Here is a 27,045-nt window from a genome sequence, read left to right as displayed (position 1 = left end):
GTGATAAATGTATATTAAACTACTCTGCTTCAAATCTTAAACTATTCACCGCTCCCCTATGTTAGTTGTACGTACACATGACAAACAGCTGCCCCTGCCACTCCTCATTCCTAGAATTTGACCCCATGAACTCTTCGCTTCCCTTCCTCCCTGGTACTGTAATTCAGAACCTTGCACATGCTGGGCAGGAGCTTATCTACAATGCTAGTCACTGCCACCCACTTTTTCCCCCTCCATCCCCTTCTAGGCTAACTGTAGGTGATTTTAATCTCCTTAGAGATGGTCTTTCTCAGTTCTCAGTTCTGTGCCCCATTTTCCTCTCTGCTGAAATCTCCATGCTTTGGTCCTCATGCTCGGGTGCTCAGGCCTGTTGCTTACCTAACATGTAAAGCTTTCAGAAACAAATGTCTATCACTCAGGCTGAAGCATGAGAACCCTCAGTGCCAGGCAGAGTCTGGGTACAAAAGTTCAAGCAAGATCCTATCTCACAAAAAGAAGGAAAGGAGGTCCCTAGATCCCCACTATCTGCTGTGTACCACGTGAATTCATTTACCTCGTCTTAATCATTTCTTGCTGTCATTAAAATCAAATCTTTCCACTTCAATTTTTTAAAAAGTCCCATATTCTCTTGTGTGTTTTCTCCCGAGACAGGGTCTCGCTTTTCAGATCTAGCTGTTGTGGACCTCACTGAGATCCCCATCTGCCTACAAAGTGCTGGGATTAAAGGTGCGTACCACTATGCCTGGCAAAAAGCCCCATATTGTCTTGAGGACATCTCTTCACCAGTTTTATCTCCCATATAAAACAGCATTAACACACAAATGTTCTCTTACTACTTCCCATCTTTTCTAGTCCCATATTTCTAGTGCTGAGAATTGAGCTATCTCAAATGCTAAGCATACACCTTACCACTAAGCCACACCCTCTGCCTACTTCCATCTTTTTTGTCACAACTTTAGTGAGATGTATTTTACATGCTGTAAAATTTAACTTTTTTTAAAATTTTTATTTATTTATTATATGTAAGTACACTGTAGCTGTCTTCAGACACTCCAGAAGAGGGCATCAGATTTCGTTACGGATGGTTGTGATCCACCATGTGGTTGCTGGGATTTGAACTTGGGACCTTTGGAAGAGCAGTTGGTGCTCTTAACCACTGAGCCATCTCTCCAGCCCTAAAATTTAACTTTTTGAAAGGTATTCAGTGGTTGTAGTATATTCATGACATGCAACAATCAGCATGATCAATCTCTTGAACCTTTTTATCCTTGTCTCCTGCTAAAGTTGCTTCATACTCATTATTAGTCAGTTCCTAGTATTTTTCTCCCTGCTCCTCCCCCACCTCCATAGTCCATATAAATGATTCCATGTAACCAAGCATGATAGATAGTGTGTGCCTTTAGTTTCAGTACATGAGAAGTGGAAGCAGGCAGACCTGTGTGAGTTCATGAGCAGCCTGGTCTACATAGCAAGCTCCAAGCCAGCCAGCTCTACATATGACTGTCTCAAAAATTAAAAAAAAAAAAAAGATTCCATGTGTAATATACTGCACTGGCCTCTTTCACTTAAAAATAATGTTTTCCAGGGGCTAAGGAAATGGCTCAGTCAGTACAGTGCTTGCTGTACAAGCACGAGGAGGACCTGAGTTCAACCCCAAGAACCCATGTAAAAAACCCCAGGCATTGTGGTACACACTTGTATTCTGTCCACTGGGAAAGGAAAGCTAGGCTGGTCCACGGGGCTCAATAATGGCTTGGGCAGCCTAGCTTACTTGTCGCTCCAGACCAGTGAAAGATCATATCTCAAAAATGAGGTGAGTGGCACCTAAAGTGAGACACTCAAGATTGACCTTTGGTCTCCATGTGCACATGCACAAAAAAATGTTTTCCAAGTTCATCCATGTTGTTATATATGTTGCTTATTTTTATTACAAGATAATATTCTATTGTACGGATATTCTGTGTTTTGTGTATCCATTGGTCAGTTGATAAGCATTTCAGCTTCTATATTTTTGCAGATTTTCTTGAATGTCTGTGTGGAAGTGTTTATGTGAATGTTTTCTTCTCTCCTTAATAGAATCACTGTGTCGTATGGCATCTATATTTAACTTTTCTGAGGAAAACTTGTTTGTACAGGTGCCTCTACCATTTTGTATCCACTAACAATGTAAGCATGTGGCAGTTTCTCCACATCGTCATCAGCACATTGTTTTGCCGTTTTGTTTTTGTTCTGCCTTTGAATATAGATATTCTAGTAAGTATAAAATAGTATCTCATGATGGTTTTGATTTTCATTTCATAATAGTGCTCTGAAATCCCCTTTTCTGCATTTATTCTCTTTGTGTATAATCATTAAAGAAATATCTATTTAAACACTTAGTCATTTTTAATTGGATTATTTATTATCCTTACAGTCTTGAGGTATGAGAAGTTTTTGTTTTTGCTTTGATATCTGAATAGAAGACCCTTGTCAAAAATAGTAATTGCAAATACTTTGTCCTGATCTCTGGGTTGTCCTTTTGTTTTCTTCACTGTGTCTTTTTTCCCCCTAAGACAAGGTCTCTCTGTGTATCCCTGGCTGTCCTGGAATTTGTTGTATATACCACGCTGGGCTTGAATTCAGACATCTGCCTTCCTCTCTGCCTCTTTGATACACAGAAATTTTACATTTTGATGAAGTCCAATTAATATCTTTTTCCATTTGTCACTTGGGCTTTTGGTGTGGTCCAAGAAATCATTGTTTAACTCGGTATCACAAAGATGGATTTCTGTGTTTTCTTCTAGGAACTTTATAGCTTTAGGTCTTCATATTTAGATTGATGAGCCATTTAACTTAATTTTTCTGTTTGGTGTGAAGTAGGGCTCTGTCTTAATCTATTTTGTGTTGCTACAACAGAATGGCTGAAACTGGGTAATTTATAAAGAAAAGAAACTTGTTCACTGTTCTTGAGGCCAAGAAGTCCAAGACCAAGGGTGAGCGCCTTCTTGCTGTCAGAACAGACACTGTGTAATGGAAACAGGTCTCTTTCTCTTCTTAGGAAGTCACACATCACTATATCATCCTTAGTGAGGTAACTCAATCACAAAAGAAGTCACATGATATGCACTCACTGATAAGTGGATATTAGCCCAGAAACATAGAACACCCAAGATACAATTTGCAAAACACAAGAAAATCAAGAAGAGGGAAGACCAATGGGTGGATACTTCATTCCTCCTTAGAATAGGGAACGAAATACCCATGAAAGGAGTTACAGAGACAAAGTTTGGAGCTAAGACGAAAGGATGGGCTATCCAGAGACTACCCCACCCAGGGGTCCATCCCATAATCAGCCACCAAACCCAGACACTATTGCATATGCCAGCAAGATTTTGATGAAGGATAGCATTTGAAATTTGAAATGTATATAAAGAAAATATCTAATTAAAAAAAAAAAGAAAGTCACACATCTGCTCATGGGGACCCACTATCGAGCCTCACAACATTCTGATTACCTTACAGTGGCCTCACTTCCAAACACTATCAGTATGGAGGATTAAGTTTCCAACACATGAACTTCCGGAGGACACATTCAAACAATAGTGGGTACATATTCTTTCCTATAATAGAGATATCTAATTGTCTTGGCACCTTTTGTTGAAAAGGAAATTATTTTCCCCACTACATTGTCTTGACAACTATGTCTAAGTCAATGGACTATATTTTATAAATATAAAGGTTAATGTCTGGACTCTAAATTTCATTTATCTATATGCTTTATCACTCACTACACAAGGTATTGTCTTTATTACTTGCTATATTTGAGTAGCATGTTTAAAATTAAAAAAAAATATGAGTACTCCAATTTTGTACTTTTAAAAGCTTATTTTGGCTATTGAAGGCCCTTACTTTACCATATGACTTTCTCTATCAGCTTATCAGTTTCTTTTTAATTTTGATTATTTTAGCACATTATATGTCTAGCTAGCAGTTTATCTAGTGTTCTAGATTTTCCAGGAGTGGTTGAAGTTTAATTGTGGGTTGAGAGTATTTAATCTCGTATTTGTTTTTAAGACAAGGTCTGTCTGTGTATCCCTTACTAAGCTAGAACTTGCTATATAGATGAGGATGCTCTTTAACTTACACAGATCCTTCTATTGCTGCCCCCAAACGCTGTGATTAGAAGCATGTAGCACTATGCCTGGCTGGAATATATTTTCAAAATATTCCCTAATAAGAGACAGGAGGATTTCTGTGACTTTGAGGTCAGCTTGGTCTACATAGTGAGTTCTAGGACAACCAGAGATACATGATGAATCCCTGTCTCAAAAACAGAAAGTATTCTCTAATGATCCTCTAGATTGTATTAAAATTAATTGTAATATTCCTTTTTCCATCTCTGATCTTAATTAATTCTCACATTTCTTGTCTTTAGTTTGGCTAGGGGTTCACTGCTCTTGTTTTTTTCTTTTCCTTATGTTTTTTTTAAAGATTTATTTATTTTATGTATATGACTACACTGTAGCTGTCTTCAGACACACACTAGAAGAGGGCATCAGATTCCATTGCAGATGGTGTGAGCCACCATGTAGTTACTAGGAACTGAACTCAGGACCTCTGGAAGAGCAGTCAGTGCTCTTAACCACTGAGCCATCTTCTCTAGCCTCCTTCTATTGTTCTTTTAGTCTCCATTTCACTAATTTCTGCCATAACCTTTTATAAAATCTGTCTCTGTATGCATGTTTGTGTATGCATGCGCAAGTGCGTGCATACACACACACACACACACACACACACACACATGCCTGCACTCTCAAGCTAACTACTGTTATCTGTGGAACCCACAGGTGTCAGGTCTCCCTGGAGTTGCAGATGGTTGTGAGCCATCCTGTATTTCTCTGTGCAGTCGTACTGTCTGGGACTCTCTTTGTAGACCAGGCTGACCTGGAACTTATAGAAATCCACTTGCCTCTGCCTCACGAGTGCTGGAATTAAAGACATGCACCACCACTGCCCAGCCAATTTCTCTTTTGTGTTAAATATATCCTACCTACTTTTATTCCTTTGTAACTATGTTTTAAGTTAAATTTTCAGAGATTACTCTAGGTGTTAACAATTGAAATTACAACTTGAAATGATATACTTTGGGTGTGTATCAAAAGCTTGCTGTGCTGCTGAGGCAGGAAGTGAGCAAGAGCCTGTAGTACACAGCAAAATGCTGTCAAAGAAGGGAGTGAGGGGAAAGGGGGACTTTCTCCAGAATAAGAAAAATCATTAAGAGCTGGGTGTGGTGGTGCACTCCTTTAATCCCAGCACTCAGGAGGCAGAGGCAGGCAGATTTCTGAGTTCAAGGTCAGCCTGGTCTACAGAGTGAGTTCCAGGACAGCCAGGGATGTATAGGGAAACCCTGTCTCGAAAAACCAAAAAAGAAAAAGAAAAAGAAAAAAGAAAAAAGAAAACAGTTTGCTTCATAAAATTCGTGTAATCTTCAAGCTATTCATATGAAACAAACACAAATCCGTTTTTATGTCTTCCAGGTTTGCTTTGAGCATCTCGTCATTAAACCATTGATCGTTGAGACTTCTTTCAAGTATGAGGTTTCTAACATTAGTATTTTCAAGACTAGGGATGCAGTTCACTGGTAAAGTGATAGAGCACCTGCCGGGCAGTCATAAGGTCCAGGTTCTTTCCAGAGCACTGCAAAAAGGTCCACATAGAGAGCTTTGAAATTATCTTCTACCAAAAAAAAAAACAAAAAAAAAAACAAAAAACAAAAACAACAAAAGCGGCCCAGCAAGATAGCTAAGTGGATAAGGCAATTATAGCAGATGACTCAGTTTGTTTGATTCCTAGAACCTACGTAAAGGTGGAAGGAGAAAGCAACTCTAGAAAGCTGTCCTCTGATCTCCATGTGTATACCATGATGTGTGTACGGGCACACACACACACACGGGCACAGAGACAATAATAATTTAAAAATTACCTTCTACATACTTCACCTCTACCCTCCCGCTGCCTCTCCACCAGCACATCTGTTGCTGAAGTAAACAATGATGTGGTTTACTATCTAATGGGGGAAAAAAGCAAACCCTTAGATTTCTAAAATGTCAACTTTCAGCCAATACAAATGAAAGTATTTAAGTGACCAAAACTTAACAGTTAATAGTGAGGAAAATATAAACTATGAAGATTATTTTGCTAAAACTTCATACCCTTTTTTCTTTTTTTTTCTTTTCTTTTTTCTTTTTTATTAGATATTTTCTTCATTTACATTTCAAATGCTATCCCCAAAGCACCCTATACCCTCAACCCCGCCCTGCTCTCCAATCCACCCACTCCTGCTTTCCTGGCCCTGGCATTCCCCTGTACTGGGGCATATGATCGGGGTCTGCAACCCTATAGGTGGAACAACAATATGAACTAACCAGTACCCCCCAGAGCTCGTGTCTCTAGTTGCATATATAGCAGAGGATGGCCTACTCGGCCATTAATCGGAGGAGAGGCCCTTGGTCTTGCAAAGATCATACCTTTCAAGTAACAAGTATTCTCAAGGGGCTGGAGAGATGGCTCAGCAGTTAAGAGCACTGACTGCTCTTCCATAGGTCCTGAGTTCAATTCCCAGCAACCACATGGTAGCTCACAACCATCTGTAGTGGGATCCAATGATCTCTTCTGGTGTGTCTAAAGACAGCGACAGTGTACTCACATACATGGATTAAATAAATAAATCTTTAAAACAAAAAAGTATTCTCAAGATTAGCACTGAATTCTGTTTAGTTCATTGTGCATACACAATTCTAAACCATACAACCTCATTAAATATTACTTTCTGTTTCATGGTTTAATTTATTATTAAAGAATTTCCTTAAGGGGAAACAAATATTTTGTGTTATTTGAGAAACTAGTGGGGGCCTTTAATCCCTTAGAGAAGAAGAAAGACATACTATGCAAACCAAAATCTATGAAATCAAGAAACTGATTTCACCTTTTAAAGAAAGGAAGCAGAGCATCTAATAGACGAAGGGACTCTCATAGAAATTAAGGCAAGCACAAATACAGAGGCTGTACCATGGCTTTGACACAGGGAAAATAAATAAAATAAAACTTAATAAGGCTTCTTGTCAGTGATATGTCAGTGTACAAAATAGCAGCATTGGGATCTAGAGTTTCCTTCGTAAGTTTATAATGATTATCAAGCTTTTAAACATTTATTTAATTTCATGAGTATGGATTTGTGCCTGAGTGTATGTGTATGCACCACATTTGTGCAAGAGGCATTAGCTCTCCTGGAGCTGGAGTTACAGACAGTTGTGAACCAGAGTGTGGATGCTAGGAACTAAACTGATCCTCTGGAAGAACAGTGAAGAGCCTTAACCACTGAGCCATCTCACCAGCCCTCCAGACATCCTTTTTGCATTTACCTTTGAGATGTACCTTCTCTGTTTAGTAACATCTGCTATACAAGTATGTGTTTCCTTTTTACCCATACTGACCTATGTTTTATTTCTATTACAAGACACTTAATCATTTTCTAATGGTACATAGTACAATTCTAATCAACATTACATATAAAGAATATTGAATCTTTTTTCTTCATCTTTTTTTTAATTAGGTATTTTCTTATTTTACATTTCAAAAAAGTCCCTCATACCCTCCCCCCACCCACTCCCCTACCCACCCACTCCCACTTCTTGGCCCTGGTGTTCCCCTGTACTGAGGCATATAAAGTTTGCAAGACCAATGGGCCTCTCTTTCCACTGATGGCCGACTAGGCCATCTTCTGATACATATGCAGCTAGAGACACGAGCTCTGGGGGTACTGGTTAGTTCATACGTTGACCCACCTATAGTGTTGTAGACCCCTTTAGCTCCTACGATACTTTATCTAGCTCCTTCATTGGGGGCCCTGTGTTCCATGCAATAGCTGACTGTGAGCATCCACTTCTGTGTTTGCCAGGCACTGGCATAGCCTCACAAGAGACATCTATATCAGGGTCCTTTCAGCAAACTCTTGCTGGTGTATGCAATGGTGTCTGCATTTGGAGGCTGATTATGGGATGGATCCCTGGGTGTGGCAGTCTCTAGATGATCCATCCTTTTGACTCAGCTCCAAACTTTGTCTCTGTAACTCCTTCTATGGGTGTTTTGTTCCCAATTCTAAGAAGGGATAAAGTGACCACACTTTGGTCTTCGTTCTTCTTGAGTTTCATGTGTTTTGCAACTTGTATCTTGGGTATTCCAAGTTTCTGGGCTAATATCCACTTATCAGTGAGTACATTTCATTTGAGTTCTTTTGTGATTGGGTTACCTCACTCAGGATGATGCCCTCCAGGTCCATCCATTTGCCTAGGAATTTCATAGATTCATTCTTTTTTTTTCCATTTTTTATTAGGTATTTAGCTCATTTACATTTCCAATGCTATACCAAAAGTCCCCCATACTCACCCCCCCCACTCCCCTACCCACCCACTCCCCCTTTTTGGCCCTGGCGTTCGCATATAAAGTTTGCAAGTCCAATGGGCCTCTCTTTCAAGTGATGGCCTATTAGGCCATCTTTTGATACATATGCAACTAGAGACAAGAGCTCCGGGGAACTGGTTGCAGTTCCCTTTAGTTCCTTGGGTGCTTTCTCTAGTTCCTCAGATTCATTCTTTTTAATAGCTGAGTAGTACTCCATTGTGTAAATGTACCACATTTTCTGTATCCATTCCTCTGTTGAGGGGCATCTGGGTTCTTTCCAGCTTCTGGCTATTATAAATAAGGCTGCTATGAACATAGTGGAGCATGTGTCCTTATTACCAGTTGGAACATCTTCTGGATATATTCCCAGGAGAGGTATTCTGGGATCCTCTGGTAGTACTATGTTCAATTTTCTGAGGAACCGCCAGACTGATTTCCAGAGTGGTTGTACAAGCTTGCAATCCCACCTACAATGGAGGAGTGTTCCTCTTTCTCCACATCCACGCCAGCATCTGCTGTCACCTGAATTTTTGATCTTAGCCATTCTGACTGGTGTGAGGTGGAATCTCAGGGTTGTTTTGATTTGCATTTCCCTGATGATTAAGGATGTTGAACATTTTTTCAGGTGCTTCTCTGCCATTCGGTATTTTTCAGGTGAGAATTCTTTGTTCAGTTCTGAGCCCCATTTTTTAATGGGGTTATTTGATTTTCTGAAGTCCACCTTCTTGAGTTCATTATATATGTTGGATATTAGTCCCCTATCTGATTTAGGATAGGTAAAGATCCTTTCCCAATCTGTTGGTGGTCTTTTTGTCTTATTGACAGTGTCTTTTGCCTTGCAGAATCTTTGGAGTTTCATTAGGTCCCATTTGTCAATTCTCGATCTTACAGCACAAGCCATTGCTGTTCTGTTTAGGAATTTTTCCCCTGTGCCCATATCTTCAAGGCTTTTCCCCACTTTCTCCTCCATAAGTTTCAGTGTCTCTGGTTTTATGTGGAGTTCCTTAATACACTTAGATTTGACCTTAGTACAAGGAGATAAGTATGGATCGATTCGCATTCTTCTACATGATAACCACCAGTTCTGCCAGCACCATTTGTTGAAAATGCTGTCTTTCTTCCACTGGATGGTTTTAGCTCCCTTGTCGAAGATCAAGTGACCATAGGAGTGTGGGTTCATTTCTGGGTCTTCAATTCTATTCCATTGGTCTACTTGTCTGTCGCTATACCAGTACCATGCAGTTTTTATCACAATTGCTCTGTAGTACAGCTTTAGGTCAGGCATGGTGATTCCACCAGAGGTTCTTTTATCCTTGAGAAGAGTTTTTGCTATCCTAGGTTTTTTGTTATTCCAGATGAATTTGCAGATTGCTCTTTCTAATTCGTTGAAGAATTGAGTTGGAATTTTGATGGGGATTGCATTGAATCTGTAGATTGCTTTTGGCAAGATAGCCATTTTTACTATATTAATCCTGCCAATCCATGAGCATGGGAGATCTTTCCATCTTCTGAGATCTTCTTTAATTTCTTTCTTCAGAGACTTGAAGTTCTTATCATACAGATCTTTCACTTCCTTAGTTAGAGTCACGTCAAGGTATTTTATATTATTTGTGACTATTGAGAAGGGTGTTGTTTCCCTAATTTCTTTCTCATCCTGTTTATCCTTTGTGTAGAGAAAGGCCATTGACTTGTTTGAGTTAATTTTATATCCAGCTACTTTACTGAAGCTGTTTATCAGGTTTAGGAGTTCTCTGTTGGAATTTTTAGGATCACTTATATATACTATCATATCATCCTCAAATAGTGATATTTTGACTTCTTCCTTTCTAATTTGTATCTCCTTGATCTCCTTTTGTTGTTGAATTGCTCTGGCTAGAACTTCAAGTACTATATTGAATAGGTAGGGACTAGCCTTGTCTAGTCCCTGATTTTAGTGGGATTGCTTCCAGCTTCTCACCATTTACTTTGTTGTTGGCTACTGGTTTGCTGTAGGTTGCTTTTATCATGTTTAGGTATGGGCCTTGAATTCCTGATCTTTCCAAGACTTTATCATGAAGGGGTGTTGAATTTTATCAAATGCTTTTTCCTCATCTACGGAGATGATCATGTGGTTTTTGTCTTTGAGTTTGTTTATATAGTGGATTACATTGATGGATTTCCGTATATTAAACCATCCCTGCATCCTTGGAATGAAACCTACTTGGTCAGGATGGATGATTGTTTTGATGTGTTCTTGGATTCGGTTAGCGGGAATTTTATTGAGTATTTTTGCATTGATATTCATGAGGGAAATTGGTCTGACGTTCTCTATCTTTGGAATAGTGAATCTTAAATGAATACTCTTAGTACTTGTAGCATGATGGGTTTAATAGTTTAAGCATACTAGGATAGCTATATTACACTGTTTAATTCAGAGCTGTAGAATGTTTGACTTTTAAAGTACAAGGAAGATTCATAACTGCCATATGAATAATGAAATACTAGAAACGGTGAATATTTAAGTGAGGTAATTGTTCATTGGTGGCCATTCATAATTTTTCCCCTTAGAAATATGAAAATAATTATTATCTTTGACCTAAAAATGTAGATGTAGTCATTTTTTTTAGAATTAAGTTTTTTTATTAGGGATGTAGTCATTTTTAACTTCTATAATATCTCCTAGAATTAGTGGAATAATTGACTAAAGAAAAGGTTTCTTTCTTTTTTAATTTCTTTTATAGGGTTTCTATACAGTTCTGGCTTTCCTTGGCCTAAAACTCAGTGCTCTTAATCAAGGATCTCAAACTTTTGTTTGTTTGTTTGTTTGTTTGTTTGTTTGTTTTGAGACAGAGTTTCTCTGTGTAGCCCTGGCTGTCCTAGAACTCACTCCCAAATGCTGGGATTTAAGGCATACACCACCACTGCCGGATGATCTCGAACTTTTTTGTGCTGGGATTAAAGGCAATACTACACCTTGCTCAGGACTATTTTATGGTCAATGATGGCTGTCTGTACTGAAGATCTCCCCACAGAAAACCCCTTTGAAGATGTGCATGATGTGAATTTTCACAAACTTATTTGTTCTTGTACTATGGTTTCTGTCCTATGCTCACCAACATTGTAAATATCACTACTTCTGACACTGGCCAAAACACTTAATAGAATTAGCTGGGGATAGAATCAGTAGGGATACCTGGCTGTTTGGAGCCATAGCCAAGCCCTGCACCACTTCTGCAAGTCTAAAGGGTATAGACTTTGGCCTGCTTCAAGGGAGATGCTAAGGGGGTATACCCAGCCCTACCTTTCTGACCCCCCCCACACACACACACACAGAATAAGCTCTTCTGGATAGATGGACACGCCACAAGCGAGGTGATATTGGCTGGGATATACCTGGACCCTCATTCTGCTAGAATAGCCTAGACTGGATCTTATGGAATGTAAGAGATATAGGGGCCAGCCTATCACTAGGTAAGCCTAGAGCATGTGTCTTTAGTATCAGCTTGGTAACTACAGCAGAGAGGGCTGACCGTGGGCTGAGACAAGTCAGAGAGTACAAAGGCTGGCCTAGTGCTAGAGTGGACCTGAAGTTTGGGGCCCAGGGTCACTGGGGCATGTTTGGCTATGAAGTAAATGTAAGCATGTGAGGTCTGATGTAGTACTTAGACAGGTTTGGTACTTTGGCCATTCTGGAGCCTGTGGCCATTTAAGTCCTCCTGGTGTGGGCTTGGTTCTAAACCCATCAGGAGCCTGAAGCCTAAAGCCTTGAGGAATCTGGTGCCGGGATGGGCCTTGAGGATGTCATCGGGTACTGACCTAGAGTCTAGGAGTGTAATTAGATGCCCAGAACTGGGCTTGACTGGAGTCAGTTCAGTTTGGGTATCCAAAACAAGAAGGCATTTTCTCAATTGAGATTCCCTCTTCTCAGATCTCTCTAGCTTAGATCAATTTGACAGAAAACTAACTAGCATAATCATGGAGAGGAAGTCCTACCAGGAAGAGCTTAGATTTATTTAGTCCAGGACCTAACCCAGTACCATGGTTCCACCCACATCTAAGGTGAGTCTTTTCTTCTCTTAATCTGGAATCTAAATTCTAGATAATCCTGAGCAGATCTGCCCAGATTTGTTTGTTCAGTGACTCAAAATCCTGTCAGGTTGACAGGATTAATCTCATATTAATCATCACAACTCCATCCCTTGTCAACTTGGCACCCAAACACATCACTTTCAAACTATAATTTTCTACCCCTTGTCCCTAAAGTGTTGTGAATATCTCACAATGCAATGTTATGTATTTAAAGTCCTTACAGTCTTTAACAGTTTCAACAGTTTCAAAGTCAAGCCAGGTGGTGGCAGCAGAGGCTGCTAGATCTCTGAGTTCCAGGACTGCCTGATCTATAGAGTTCGTTCCAGTATAGCCAGGACTGTACAGAGAGGCACTGTCTCAAAAAAGTTCAGTGTTCATATCTCATGTCAGGTTCAAGGCAATCTCTTAGATGTGATGTGAGTTCCTATAAAGTAAAAGCCAAGTTACGTATTTCTTGTACATAATGGCACAGAATAAATGTTCTTGTTCCAAAAGAAAAGCATGGGGCATAGCAAGGAATAATTGGACCAAAGTAAAAAAAAAAAAAAAGTATAGAAACACAAACTCCAAGCCGGGCGTGGTGGCGCATGCCTTTAATCTCAGCACTCGGGAGGCAGAGGCAAGCAGATTTCTGAGTTCAAGGCCAGCCTGGTCTACAAAGTGAGTTCCAGGACAGCCAGGGCTACACAGAGAAACCCTGTCTTGAAAAACCAAAAAAAAAAAAAAAAAAAAAAAGAGTATAGAAACACAAACTCCTGCAGTTTCATGCTAAGCAGCTGGAAGTCATGATAAAATTATCTGGGCCCAAAGGGCTTGAGTATCCCCACCCTTCCATCTCTGCTTCCAGCAGTTCATATAACCTCTTAGAGTGGCTCATCACTGCCTGCAGACCTCCCATGGCTTTATCTTCACAGCTTCACACAGTGGCTTCCTACTCCTTTCAGAGACTCCAGCCTTGTCATACATTGTCTGGCCTCAGGCCACAGAGCAAGAGTTTGTGACCTCCTTCAATCCTCTTTCATGCCTTCAAAGCCAGCAGCATGTGAACTACTCTGTCAAGTTCTACTAGCACAGAATGAGAACTGGTCCCACTTCTGTGTTATTTGTGACATTGCTTCAACAAAAGCAACCTATAGAAACTTTTTTTGTGTGAAATATAGCATTTTTATTAATTTGTTTGGTATTTCACACATATATATAGGGGCTTTGGGGAGGTTGATGCTATGTGTTTTTGTTTGTTTGTTTGTTTGTTTGTTTTAAAGAAGATGTCATTATGGAGGCTTGGTTGGCCCAGAACTCATACAGACCTACCTGCCGCTGCCTTGTGTATGCTGGGATTAAAAGGTTTACTGGGGCTAGACAGATGGCTCAGTGGTTAAGAAGAGCACTGACTAGCTCTTCCAGAAGTCCTGAGTTCAATTCCCAGCAGCCACATGGTGGCTCACAACCATCTGTAATGGGACCCAATGTCCTGTTCTGGGGTGTCTGCAGGGTATACCCACATACATGAGACAGAGGAAGGAAAGAGGTATGCACAACCCCACATGTCCTACTTACAATGTATTTCAATCATTTCACACTCCACTCTTCCTAACTTTCACCATTGCCATCCACATCCAACTTCATGTCCTCTTTAATATCTCCCTGATTCTAATTTATGTTTCTCATATACTCATGGCCATCCACCAGGATATATATGGTCAACCTACCAGAGGCCACACCAGAAAACTAATTCTCTTTCTTCCAGAAGCCATCAACTGTCAGTAGCTCCTCTATTAGGTGTGGAGACTCTTGAGCCTTTCTCCTTCCATACTGGGATATTGACTGGCTTGATCTTGTGAGTTTATAGTACAGCACTCCTGTGGTATCCAGAAGACATTGTTTAGCCTAGTGCTCCCTGAACACTGGTTCTTACAATCATTCTATCCCCTCTTCTTTGATAGTCAAAAAGGTTTCTTTTGACTCACAGTCGGAGGTTACAGTCCTTTGTGATGGGAAGGTCGTGGCAAAAGCTTGAGGCAGTTTTCCACATTGTGTTCACAATCAGGAGCAGTTATGGATAAATACACTGAGCTTACTGTCTCCTTTTGATTCAGTCTAGGAGCCCAGTGTATAGAAATGGCACCATCCAGTTTGGGTGGGTCTTTCCAGCCATTATCCTAATCTAGATAATCCCTCACAGACATCCCCAAAGGTTTGATCTCCAGTATTCTAGATCCTGTCAAGTTGACAGTCAGTATTAACCATCGTATGAACTAATGAGTTTGTTGGAGCTACTTTAGAAGCATGGATGATTGAAAGTCAGCGGCATTGCTGAAATGCCCACCCCAGCATGGATGATAGCTCACAAAAGGTACCTCCCTAGAGTTCTTTGCCTGCCCTGTATGAAGCTCCTATCAGGACTTTCTACTCCCCATTAATTTCTTACTGCTTTTATAAACTTGGGAAGAGGTCTTGTAAACTTACTGAACTTGCTGGCCCTTGGAAATCTGGTTTGGTTTGTTTTTTTAAGATGTATTTATTTATTATATGTAAGTACACTGTAGCTGTCTTCAGACACTCCAGAAGAGGGAGTCAGATCTCCTTACGGATGGTTGTGAGCCACCATGTGGTTGCTCGGATTTGAACTCAGGACCTTTAGAAGAGCAGTCGGGTGCTCTTACCCGCTGAGCCATCTCACCAGCCCCATGGAAGTCTGTTTTGCTTCTTCAATTTCACATGCCCACCTTTCTCCCTTCCAGAGAATGTTTCTTTTATTTTTTTAAATTTATTTATATACTGTGAATACACTGTAGCAGTCCTCAGACACACCAGAAGAGGGCATCAGATCCCATTACAGATGGTTGAGAGCCACCATGTGGTTGCTGGGAATTGAACTCAGGACCTCTAGAAGAGCAGTCAGTGCTCTTAACCGATGAGCCATCTCTCCAGCCCCCAGGAGAATGTTTCAATTCCGATGAAATAACTACAGAACACTATTATGTATGGTTTTCTGTCATTTTATTTTTTCACTGATACTATATCCCTGAGACTCACATCTTTTGCTGCATGTGGTTGTAGTTCACTATACTTCAAGTGATGGTAAAACAAATAATCCATGTTTCTGTTCATGGACATTTGAGTCCTTTCCAGCTTTTTGCTCTTAAAAACAGCACTGCTTACATGTTCTTCCGTGTGTCTCTGCTTTCCATACACAGCTCTTGTTCTAAGGTATATCCAATCTAAGGAGGGGGTTGCTAGTTAATAGGGTATATAAAAGTCCCACCTGACAGGGTTCTGTCAAACTGTTTAAACTATGATACAACTTGTGCTCTTTTTAATGTATAAAAGATTCTATTGACCCACACCCTTATAAACCTGTCTCTTTTGTCAATATAGTGTAAAGTGAAATTCTTTTGTTTTGGAGTCTCATTTTTTTCCACATGGATAACCTAATGCCACCTCTGTCATACATCAATTCTCCTAAATTAGTTACTTTTCTCATTGCTATACTCAAATATCTGACAATAAGCAGGTTCAGGGTGCAGTCCATCCAGGGGGCTGGAGACTGTCGGCTCATTATCTCAGTGGATCCAAAAACAGAAACAAAGGAATGTCAACATTCTGCTGGCTGCTTTTTTTGCTTTTGCATTACTCTGGACCTCAGCCCACAGGCAGTGCCACTCACATTCAGGATGGGTCTTTCTTTCTCAGTTAAGCATCTCTCTAGTCACCCTCATAACCACAGCCAAGAGATGTACCTCACTAATGTTCTAGGCCAGGTATTAATTAATCTAGTAAAGTTAACCGTCAGTATTAGCCACAGTTTGTCTGATAAGTCTGATTATAGACTTTCTTTGCCGTTGCCTAACTTTTTGCCCCCAAATCACTATCACACTCCCTAAATTATTTCAGTTTCCTAGTAAATATTGGTATTTAACAAAGCAAAACATTTCCACCTTTTTGCCCATATATTCTGCTTACTTTATTTTTATTTGCAAGAAGGTCTCACTATGTAGCTCTGGGGGGCCCAAAACTATTTAGACCGGGCTAGACTCAAACTCACAGAAATTCGCCTGCCTCTTTCTCCCAATTGCTGGAATTAAAGGTGTGTACAACCATACTCAACCTTCTTTAGATTTTTTAAAAATATATTTCAGAATCCACTTGTTATGTTTTATAATGTTTTGGGAATTGCAGTTACTATATAAACCAGTTTGAACATAATTGATGCTTATGAAATTTAGTCAGCTATAAACTTTGGCATATTCTTCTATTTTAAATAAACTATTTCATGTCTTTTTGTCTAAGTGTAATTTTTTAAAAATAATTTTGTTTAGCCTACAGCACCCAGTATTATTTCCCATTTCAAGTACTAACCAAGCTCAACCCTGCTTAGCTTCTGAGATCAGACAAGATCAACCTGTTTGGGGCAATATGGCTATAGATGTTTTATGATTTTTTTATATAAAACCTTTTATATATTGTATTAGATATACCCCTTCATATTTTGTGGATTTGTGTGCTGTAATAAGTGAAAATTTTTTTCTCATGGTATTGGGTATTAAATTGAAAGCCTCATGCATGTCCTACCACCTAGCTATTCCTTGAATCCAAGAGACACTTTCACTTAATATATTTTTATCCATTTTCTAGATATATAAAAATGAAATAGAATTTTTTTTTTTTTGGTTTTTCGAGACAGGGTCTCTCTGTGTAGCCCTGGCTGTCCTGGAACTCACTCTGTAGACCAGGCTGTCCTCGAACTCAGAAATCTGCCTGACTCTGCCTCCTGAGTGCTGGGATTAAAGGCGTGCACCACCAAGCCTGGTGAAATAGAATTTTGTTGATAATTTTGTTCGCATAATCATTCACTATATAAACCATTATTGCTGCTGCTGTTGATCTATAATCTAGGTTGACCTACAATTTGCTATATAGCCAAAGCTGACCTCAAACTATGATCCTCTTGCCTCAACCCCCAAGTACTAGAATTTACAGCTATGCACCACTGTGTCTACACTTTATAAGTTGTACAAAAAGTTAGTAAAGTTTAGGAAGGAGTGAGTTCCTACAGGAACTTCCTATGCCTCACTGTGGAACATTTTTGAAAAGTAAGAAAGCAACATCAATATATTCCTGTTAACTAGATATCCTACCTTTCCAAGAATTTGTCAGTTTTCTTACTATTGTTCAGTTCAAAATACTCCTTTGTATTTGGTTGTCATATCTTCATAGTGTTCTCTGGTCTAAGCCAATTCTTCTATTGGTCCCCTTTTTGCTCCCAGTGATTTTTATTTTTTGAAATTAAAATGTAATTAAATCATTCTCCCCTTCTCTTTCTCCTTCTAGCCCTTCCTGTGTTTCTTCTAAAGTTTCTGGCCTCCTTTTCCTTGTTATTGTTACCTATATAGATTGTATATGCATACATCTATGTATATGTACATGAATACAATTTGCTCAGTCTATTTAGTGTTATTTGTATGTGTATAATTTCAGGGCTGACTAATTGCTATTGGATAGCCCATTGGGGGCTTATCCCTGGGGAAGACTATATTCTTCTGGTCTCAGCAGTTAGTCTTAGTTATTTAGGGTAGAGCCCTATATGAGTTCCCCCGTCTATGTTAACATGCCTGTTGGTGTTGCACTTGTTCAGGTCTTGTTTAGGCAGCCATGGTAATGAGACTTCACAGGTGAAGCCTGAACCTGAGCTCTAGGAGACACAGTCTCACAGCGGATTTCCTGGTCCTTTGACTCTTAGAATCTTTCTGCCATGATGTTCTTTGAGTCCTAGGTGAATGAGTATTGTTGTAGGTGTATCTGTTGGGGCCAGGTACCCCATGATCAACTGTTCTTTGACCAGTTGTAGTTTTCTGCAATGCTCTCTCCATGTGTCACAAGGGAAAGTTTCCCCTTTTTTGGGGGGGGGGGCGGTTCAAGACAGGGTTTCTCTGTGTAGCCCTGGCTGTCCTGGAACTCACTTTGTAGACCAGGCTGGCCTCGAACTCAGAAATCCGCCTGCCTCTGCTTCCCGAGTGCTGGGATAAAAGGCGTGCGCCACCACGCCTGGCTGGGAATGTTTCCTTGATGCAGCATGAGAGCTGCACTTACCTATGAGTATAAAAATAGGTATTTAGAATGCAGGTAGGAATTCTGCTGTTTTAGTAAACTGGAGGTAGAAGGTGTTCCTGTGAAATCCATGTCCATGGTCTCACTGGCTCCAGGAAGGTTGGTAGGTTTCCAGTATCAGGAATGCTTTCCTTTCTGTTGTAGTGGGTCTTAAGTCCAATTAGACAGCTATTGGTTACCACGAACAAATGAATGCCGCAATTGCACTTTTAGAGCTATCTTGTTACGCTGTCGGTGCTGTGGTTCATAGGCATCACAGCTGGGTAGGACTATTGATTGCTTTCTTCCCTTGGAAGCTTGCATAGCACCTTCCAGTCCTAAAGGAAGCTAGTCCTCAGGAAGGAGACTTTCGGGTCAGATCCAGCTCAGATCACACAGATCCTATGTCCAAAGCATTTTGTGTCTTCAACAATAGGGACTTAACTTCAGCCTCTGAGAAGCAACCAAGGGCAATGGCAATAGCCTACATTGTTAGGGGATTTCAGACAACCTTGATCTTTTTTTTTTTTTTTTTTATGCCATTAACGATTTTGAGTACTGTAGAATGCTCCTCAATTTGGAGTTGTGTCTTACGTAGGGTTTACTGCTATAAACAGACACCATGATCAAGGCAACTCTTAGGACAACATTTAGCTGGGGGCTGGCTTAGAGCTTCAGAGATCCAGTCAATTATCATCAAGGTGGGATCATGGCAACATCCAGGCAGGCACGGTGCAAGCAGAGCTGAGAGTTCTACATTTTTATCTGAAGGCTGCTATGAGACTACTGGCTTCCAGGCAGCTAGGATGAGGGTCTTAACACGCCCACAGTGACAGAACTACTCCAACAGGGCCATACCTTCTAATAATGCCACTCCCTGGGCCAAGCATATACAAAAACCATCATAAGTTGTCTGAAGTTTTTGTTGTAATTAGGCTGAGCTTCTTTTTAGAAAGAATGCAACAGAATTCAAATGTTCTTCTCATCACACATATCAAGGAGTACATGGTATCTACATGACATCGCTGGTGATATGAACTATAATCTGTTGCTTACAGTAGTATTTACTGTGTTTCTGCATGGGAAAGTTGCTGGGTTTTTTTTCCCTTTTAATATTTTGTTCTTTGGAGGAATCTAATCCACTCTCACAGAGAGGAGGAACGATTAAGCTCCAGCCCCTAAAAGAGGATGTATCTATGTATATGTTACTTGAAATTCTTCTGTAATGATTTATGTCTTGTCTTTTATTATTCTGTCACTTGTTTGTATCCGTATGAGCTTATGTATATTTGTTTTAATAATTTGCGTTATGAATCCAGTACTCTGTTCTTTGGTTTGATGCTCAAATGGTTTCACCTTTGCCCACTGACAACTCAGAATGGCTCCTGTGTCCCCTTGGCATGTTCTCATTCTTGTTGGCCATTTACATTTATATGTATTTCTGTATGTCTGTGTGCGTATATACCATAGGTGTAGAGGTGTCCATGGAGGCCATAATAGGATACTGGGTCCCTTAGAACTGGAATCGCAGGCTGTTGTGAGCCACCTGATATGGGTGCTAGGATCTGCATTTGAGTCCTTTGTAAAAGCGGTAAGCACTCTTAACTGCTGAACTATCTCTTCAGCCCCTCATTCATAGTTTTTTTTTTGGTTTTTTTTTTTTGAAACAGGGTTTCTCTGTGTAGCCCTGGCTGTCCTGGAACTCAGAAATCTCTCTGCCTCCCGAGTGCTGGGATTACAGGCGTGCGCCACCATGCCCGGCTTAAACTTTTTTTTTTTTTTTTTTTTTTTTGTTTTTTTTTTTTGTTTTTTTTTTTGAAACAGGGTTTCTCTGTGTAGCCCTGGTCATTCATAGTTTTTAAAGGACTTCCTTGCTGCCTTAGTGAGGGTTTCATTACTTTGAAGAGACACCAAGACCACAGGAACTCTTATAAAGGAAAACAGTTAATTGGGGCTGGCTTACAGTTTTAGAGGTTTAGTCCATTTTCCATCATGGTGGGAAGCATGGCAGCAGGCAGGCAGACATGGTGCTGGAGGACCAAGAGTTCTACAGCTTGATCTGAAGGCAGCCAGGAGGAGACTGGACTCCTCACTGGACAGAGCCTGAACATAGGAGACCTCAAAGCCTGCCCCCACAGTCCTTTTATCTCAAACTTAAGTTTGATAATTGGGGCTGATCAAGCACATGAATCCATGGGGGTCATACCTATTCAAACAACTACATCCCAAGGAAGTCCTTGAGTCAGCCATTTCTCCAAAAAGACCTGGTTTCCTCTAAGATGTATTTGTATTTTCTACACTGACAACCTTGTCAACTATAAGTCAACTTTTCTTCCTGTTTAGTTTTTGTGTCTTTAATATATTTTTCTTGTTTTAATGGGATGTCTAGCACATCTAGTACGATTTTGAATAGAAAGGCTACAGTGGCATTCCTCAATTGTGTGTTTTCAAGGAAACAACCTTATTTGTTATCTGCTTTCTACAGGTTTCCGCAAGTTAAGCAAATTTCAACCTATTTTTCTATACTAAGAGTTTTTTTTATTGTTTTAAATCATGAAAGGGTGGTTTTTTTTTAATCAAATTCCTTTTCCATTTCTTAGGATAATCATGTTTTGTCTCAATTATATTTATAGACTTTTCTCACACTAGAGCAATGTTGCAGGGTTTGTTTGTACTTTAAGACTTATCCATGGGTGCTGGAAAGATGGCTCAGTGGTTTCGAGCATAATTGCTCTTCCAGGAGACTCAGGTTCAATTCCTAGCACCCACATGGTGGCTCACAACCACCTGGAACTCCAGTTCCAGGGCATCCAAGCCCCTCTTCTGGCCTCTCTACAGAGAGCAGGCATGCACATGGTATGTAGACATGCAAAACACTTACGAATGTAAAATATAAATAAATAAACAAATAAAATTAAAGATTTATGCATGTATGTCTGTGCAGTATGCCATGTAGTGGCAACATGGGCCAAAAGAGGGTGCTGGGTCCTCTGGTTTGGAGTTACAGATGGGTGATAGCTGTCATGTAGGTGCTGGGAATGAAACCCAGGTCCTCTGCAAGAGCAGCAAGCGTTCTGAACAGCTAAGCCATCTCTTCAGCTCCCCTTTTCAAATTTTTTAAATGTGAAATTTGAAATGTGCTTCCACAGCATATAGTTTATGTAACATTTTATACTTGAAATGGGTATACACAAATTCTAGCCAAGACTTTGTAATAATGTGTCTATCAAATTATTAACAGTCACCACCAACAAAAAAACTTTTGTCGTATGAATTGGTGATAAGATACTTAAATCCAGTTCTTAAAATGTTTTAAAGATGTTTAACAGCTAAAATAATGCAAGTTTTTATTTTGTTTCACTGACAAATATATTGTTGGAATTTCTATGATAATATGAGTAGATTTCAAACCCATTATCTCTTTTCTACTACCTATTTCAAAATAATGATGAAGCTCTTATTTGCAGAACATCCACCATTATTAGAACCATCACCCTGCAGCTAGCTTGGACATCCTTAAAAGGGCTCATCAGAAGTATCTGATATTCATGAAGACAGAGTTTCAGGGTTTCTGCCTGGAGCTACACCCTCCAGGAGCCCCTGCTTGGCTTCCCCTGCACCCAGCCCCATCCCAACCTGTTACAACTTGGGCTGTGCATGGTGTTTCTTGGAAACTGGAACACAGACTCCTCCGACTGCTCTCCAGGCCCTTTGTCCTCAATGAGCAGAAGACCACAGAAGCTGGCTACTGAAGAGGCTGTCCAGATAGCAGAGCACCTCACTGGCCTTGCTTAGCACCTTTGCTACAGAGCAAGCTCTGAGTGCTCACCACCTGCAGGGACTACAGCGAGATTTGTCAGGCCCCCACTTCACTAAGGGCCACTCTCTAGTGAGCCCTCTGGAGAAGGCTCCACTAAAAAAAACGTGGTCATCATAGCGTTTGCACTGCCTCGAGTCCTATCTGAGCACCTGTAGGGCTGCAGACATCAGTAGCCCGTTACCTAGCTCTAATCCATATCCTAAGTAGAAAACTGTGTACTATTTTTTTTCTCTCCTTCTGGTGAGAAGAGTTTTAATTATTGATTCAGTCCCATCAGTAGTTGTAGTACTATTAAGAATTTATTTTTCCTCTTGAGTACATTTTGGATATAGTTTCTTAGGTATTGGACCATTTTGTCTGTGTTTTCAAATTCACTGACATCAAGTTCCTGTTTTGAAAGTCTCTGCTCTATCTATTCTGTAGCTATGTCTCCTTTTTCACTGCTAATACTGGTTATTTGTGCCTTCTCCCTTTTCTTCTTGATCAATCTCAGCAGAGGTTTGTCTATTTTATTAGTCTTTACAAAGAACCAACTTCTGGCTCTGCTGCTCCTCTCGATTGTGTCTTTGTTCTCTATTTCTTTAATTTCAGCTCTGATCTTTTTTGACCTCCTTCCTTCCACATTCTTTGGATTCATTCTGTTGCTCTTCTTCTGATTTCTTCAATTGTATGTGGAGCTCATTCATTTTCAGTCTTGCCTTTTTGTTTTCCTTGTTTTGTTTTCCTGTTTGTTTCCTATAGCTCAGACTCACCTCAAGCTCACAATGATCTTTTCCCTTACCCTCCCAAGTACAGTGATTACAGATGTGAGGCGCTGAACCTAGCTTTCAGCCTCTCGTTTTCTAATTTATATATTTGAAAGCTATAAATTTCCCACTAATACTACTCTCAAACATGACCATATACGGTAATAATTTCATTGTTCAGTTCCAAGTGCTTCAGTATATCTATTATTATTGCTTCTTTGACTCATGAATTATACAGAGGTATGTTTTTAAGTTCCCAAATGTTTGGGGGATTTTAAGTTTGTTCTTTTATTGAATTCTATCCTATTATGTTCAGATGATGTGGTCTATGTAGTAACTCTGAAGTTTATTGAGACTTGTTCTATTGCTTGGTACACAATTGATAATTATTAATGTTTCCTATGTGCTCTATAAGAATGTATGTCCTCTGATTATTGAATATAGAAATCTATGTGTGTCTATTAGCAACTATCTTATTCAAATTATATTTATCTAAACTGATTGCTTTTGTTATGATCTACCAAGAGTTTTTATAGTTAACTCTGACAGTGGGGTTCTCTGTTTTCTTCTTATAGTTTCCTTTTTTAACATAAATTAAGAATTGTTATATTTCTTGTAAAAGTGTAATATCCTTCTCTATTCCTGATGATAGAGGAATTATGCCAGGTTATCTTGTATTAATGTAACAGCACAAGCTTTTCTTCTTGTTAGGGTTTGGTGGTATATAATTTTCTATCTTTTTACTTTTAAGAATTTTTTACACCTTTGTGTTTTAATTATATTTCTTGAAAACAGCATATGGCTGGACTTTTTTAAAAAAAAACAAACAAACAAACTAATCTTGGGCTGGGCGTGGTGGTGCACGCTTATAATCCTAGCACTTGGGAGGCCGAGGCAGGTGGATCTCTGCATTTGAGGCCAGCCCAGTCAACATAGTGAGTTCCAGGCCAGCCAAAGCTATACAGTGAGACCCTGTCTCAGAAAAAAAAAAAAAAAGTTTATCTAATGACCTCTGCCTTTAAAACTTAGCAAGTTTTGTTTACATTCCCTTCAGGGTGTTTGCAATTGTTTCTACTATTACTTTCTTATTTTGACTTTCTGCTACTTTTTTCTATGCTTCCTTTTCTCCTTTTTCACCTGCTTTTTTGTTTTTGTTTTGTTTTTTAGTTTTAAGGTTTTTTTTTTCTATTTTCTACTCTTTGGTTATCCTTGACATTCTACCATGAACTTACAAAGTTCAAACAATATTTTCAGTGTTCTTGAAGAGCGCAGGATGGTGAGAAACCTGATTTTAGTCATTCCTCTGCTCAGCACTTGATTTTGTTTTCAAGTATATGAATTTATTCCTTGTTTTTTGCTTGTTTGTTTGTGATCTCAGAGTTATATATGATCGGTATTGTTTATTATAGACAGGCAGTATTTGTTCGGCTGCACATGCATACATTCTTGCATCTCAGACTCCCCCCCCCCCTTATGGCATTATTCTCTTTCCTTATGAATATAGTGTTTGTCTACTGTTTTAGTTCAGCTCTCCAGTATTAAATTCCCCAAATCTTTGCTGTGAGTTAAAGGCTTTATCTTCATCCTTAGGAGAGTTTGCTCAACCTTTAAAATACGTGTATATGCCTTGTTGCCTTTAAAAAGTACATCACCAGTCTAATTGTGGTTTGCTTTCATTAGGTTAGTGAGTGGGGTGCACAAGGAATACTGCGCTTTCATTCTAACGTGTTTAGACTTGTTACTTTTTTATTTATTCTGCTTTTGAAATGTGTTTCATGACTTAGTAGATGCACTTTTTTATAATTTCTGGAAAGTTCTCAACTATTAAAGTCTTTCTGGTTTATTTTTTTCCTCAAAATCCAACTGCCCATATTTTGTGCCTCCTAATTAATTCTGTTTTTCATAACTCCTAACAACTCTTTGATATTTTCTGTCTCCTTGTACTTCATTTGGGGACATTTCATCAGGTATAGGTTTTAGTTTATTCTCTTCTCCAGCTATGTTTAATTTGCCTTCTACTTTTTCCATTGAGTTTATTTTGTGTTTTTCTTTGTAAAAGGTTCGTTTACTTTCTAGTCTTTCTGATCCCTAATTAAGTCATTTGTTGCTTGCTCAAATTGTGATTACATCTACTACTTCTTTAAGTATAATTTTTGTTAAATCAGAATTCACTTTTTTGTGTATGGCATTGTAAATATTGTTCACATCTGAACTACACAGCACACTGACTATATCATCTCTACTGCTTTTTGTTTTCCTAAAATTCAGTGTTCTAGGAGGTTTTTTTTTTTCTTTTCCTAGTGTTGTAGCACTTGCTACTAATTCTCAGTAATTCTATAAGAGTTAAAAATTCTTCTTAGAAATTATTTGTGGAATCCAAATCAGATCATACCCCTAGCCTGCTCAAAATTCTCCCATGACCCCCAATTCCTTCAGTACACTAGCCAGAATCTTCTCCATGGACTAGATGTTCCTACACAGGCTAGATCCTGTACCTCCTTCATCTTGTTGCTATCACCCTCACTCTTCTCTAGCTATCCTGGCCTTTTTTTCCTATTCCTCAAGCATGCTAGGGACCTTCCACCTGCAGGACTTCTGTATTTCCTGTTTTTCCTACCTGAGACATCCTTCTTCCTAAATACTTTGATGACTTAACTAAGTCTTTCTATTATGTTTTTCCTAGAGAAGTATTTCCTAACTAACATATATAAAACAGCCCTGTCCATCTCCATGTTGTGTCATATCCTATTTTATGTTATGTCTTCTACAAAGCACTGATCACTATTTGATAAATCTTTATTTATTGTGGTTAGTGTTTGTTTCTACCAAATAAGCTGTAAGCTCCTCAAAGCAGAGATTTCTGTGTTGTTTACTGCTGTAACTCCAGTGTCAAGAGCAGTGTGTAATAATATTCAGTGAAAACTCAATAAAATATTTGTGGAATAAAGTGAATGACTGTGTGACTTCCTTTTTTAATATGAAAAACACAGACAGAAATAGTCAGAGAATTAGGGTCAGTATAAAGGTCTTTGTTGGCATGTTAGGAAACATAAATGCCATTATTCACAAGAATACTGGGTAGAAAGACACATTGAGGATAAGCCCTAGGTTTTCCAGAGTAGCAAGTTCACAATTGGTGGGATCATGCAAAGCCCTGTGTTCTTTGTGGCTGAATCTACACTATCTGCTTCTGAAAACAGGACTGCCTCCTTTTTAACGAGCTCCCAAACTTGTTACTTTGTATGAACAAAACACTGGCTCTCTTGCGTTATGAGGAACTGTTTCTTGGTTCTCAGTTCAAGCAGATCATTCCATTAGACTTTATCTGTGGTCCTTGAGAGGAGAGGATAGTGTGTGTACAAAGTCTGATCTATAGCCAGTACCATTCTACATGTAAACACCACAGAAGGTAGATTGAAAGAATGCCCCTCCCCTATTGTCAAGGTAGCAACAGGCTTTTGACATTTTAGTCCTGACTTTTCCCCTGACCCACATGGGTACTAGGCTGGCTCCAGTGTTTCCTGGATGCTAATACTGTTGTCTAATAGCTACCAACCTTTATCCCCCATCCTACCCCCTCACACACACACACAGTTTTGTCATCGATAATTTTACCAAAATGCTAGTATACACGGCTGTGTGGCATATTATTATAGACCATGCTTTCTGAGCCAATATCAGTTCAGTAACCATTAGCACACTGAGTTGAATCGTCTAATTAGATGAATAGCTGTATAAAATTTGACTGACCACCTACTACATTTTAGGCATCCTGCTCTGCACAGACAACACCAAGATGGATAAAATATAATTAAGATATAACACCCTAATGCCGGGCGTGGTGGCACATGCCTTTAATCCCAGCCCTCGGGAGGCAGAGGCAGG

General features: G+C 39.5%; 1 long non-coding RNA gene across 2 annotated transcripts in view; it reads left to right on the top strand.

Moving 5' to 3' along the window:
- Nucleotides 1-26,112, top strand: part of Kantr (Kdm5c adjacent non-coding transcript) — a 32,670-nt gene extending 6,558 nt beyond the window's left edge. For both annotated transcript variants that reach the window (NR_040270.2, NR_040269.2), the window contains exon 3: nucleotides 22,062-26,112. This is a non-coding gene — a long non-coding RNA (Kdm5c adjacent non-coding transcript). The remainder of the gene's footprint in view (nucleotides 1-22,061) is intronic.
- Nucleotides 26,113-27,045: the final 933 nt, after the last annotated feature.

This window comes from Mus musculus, chromosome X (genome assembly GCF_000001635.26).
Source record: "Mus musculus strain C57BL/6J chromosome X, GRCm38.p6 C57BL/6J".
In the NCBI taxonomy this organism is placed as follows: Eukaryota; Metazoa; Chordata; class Mammalia; order Rodentia; family Muridae; genus Mus; species Mus musculus.
The sequence above is the reverse complement of the archived record's forward strand: the minus strand, read 5'-3'. Positions and strand labels throughout refer to the sequence as shown.